At 32.7% G+C, this 1607-nt stretch overlaps 1 pseudogene; it reads right to left on the bottom strand.

Moving 5' to 3' along the window:
* Positions 1 to 829: 829 nt before the first annotated feature.
* On the bottom strand, positions 830 to 1359 carry LOC142642112 (basic blue protein-like; annotated as a pseudogene).
* Positions 1360 to 1607: the final 248 nt, after the last annotated feature.

The following is a 1607-nucleotide window of genomic DNA, read 5'->3' as shown; positions in this document are numbered from 1 at the left end:
ATGCACGTGGTTATTTTCCATGTATAACAAACTTATGTCCTTTTTAATCATTTACTTTCATGTAATTGGGTGCATAATGGACAAGTGTAGGGATACCATTTATGTTTGAAAAAGATATTCATCTACTTAGACAAGTCTAGAATCAATTTGAATGACGCAGAATAAGACATAATATTTTTGCCCATTTTTCTCTCTCTTGTTATGGAATAATAGTTGCCGTCCACTTAAAAAATAGATCTATAATAGTAAAAGATTAGAAAAAAGGCACATCAAAATCATTGGGCCCCATATTCCAAGGCTAATTTTATTTTATTTTATTTTATAGAGTTTTTTTTTCCTTCGAGATGTAAAATGTTGTCTTGTATCTTTTTTCTGGCTGGATTCTTAATTACCAAAATCCTGTTTTGAGATCAAACTTTGAAAATACTTTAGCATTGAAAAGATGCTGAAAGAGAGCACTTTTGTTTGGCAGTGGAGACTTGTCATCAGCAAGAAAATAATTAAGATCTTGGTAATTAATTACCCAAAAATAATGTTCAACCAGAAAAAATTGGTAATAGAGTTTGTAGTATTTTAACATTTTCCTTTGTCAATGCATTGTATTAGGAGAAAGGTAGCTACTTACATTTAACACTAGTGAGTAATTTCTTTTTACTCACCATTCATCATAGTAAAAGCAAAAGCAAAACTCCAAATGAAAGTGCAAAAGTAATTCACTAACCAACGCAATTTCATGTACTCAAAGCATATCAGAAATGACTTTTATTAATTATTCTATTACATCTTTACAAAACAGATGTATATAAATCCAAGAAATTTTGGTTTCAGATTACATTGCGTTGACATCTATTTTCATGTTACTTGCACAATTCCCAGGAAAACCGCAAATGAAAATTATGAAATAGTTAAATCCTTTCTCGAGCGTGATTTTATCGCTTCCAGTTTGAAATTTTTGTCCTGCTGCCGTGCATGTATCGTAACCATGTTTGCCTACAGCAACCACATTGTGCGATGCTAGGTTGTAGTTGAACACTGTAACATGAAAACAAGACAAATAATAAACCTTAATGGAGAATCGTCAAACGATATGATAAGAGTATTGTAGACACTGTTGAATGTGAAAGCAATTAATACCTTTAGTTATAATATTAAAAACAATTATGATAAAATAATAATGATTCATATTTACCGAGTACATCGCCAGCCCTAAAGGTCTTTCCATTAGGCCAACCCACAACATTGAAGGCCCATCCACCAGCATCTCCAACAGTAGGTTGCTGCCCAAACATTACCACAGTGAAGGAGCATACCCAATAGCAGAACTGAGACAGCAATTGCATTACCTCTTCCCTGAGACATCACCATCTTAATAATAAAATTTATGCGATGGAGAGAATAATTCTCAAAGGTAAGATCGAGTCAAGGATGGAGGACAACTTGCACCTATAGAAATGTGTCTTTTATACAGTTTTGCCACCAACTTTTTTGTTGTTTTCAGGGACTAGTCACCAAATATGACAATGAAGGTAACAATCAGAGTATCTGAGTTAATTAAGGATGGAGATTCTTATATATATTTTTTTAAAGCAAGAGATCAATTACCAAAT

The sequence above is a fragment of the Castanea sativa genome, chromosome 7 (assembly GCF_040712315.1).
Source record: "Castanea sativa cultivar Marrone di Chiusa Pesio chromosome 7, ASM4071231v1".
NCBI lineage: Eukaryota > Viridiplantae > Streptophyta > Magnoliopsida > Fagales > Fagaceae > Castanea > Castanea sativa.
This window is presented reverse-complemented; position numbering and strand designations above follow the sequence as displayed.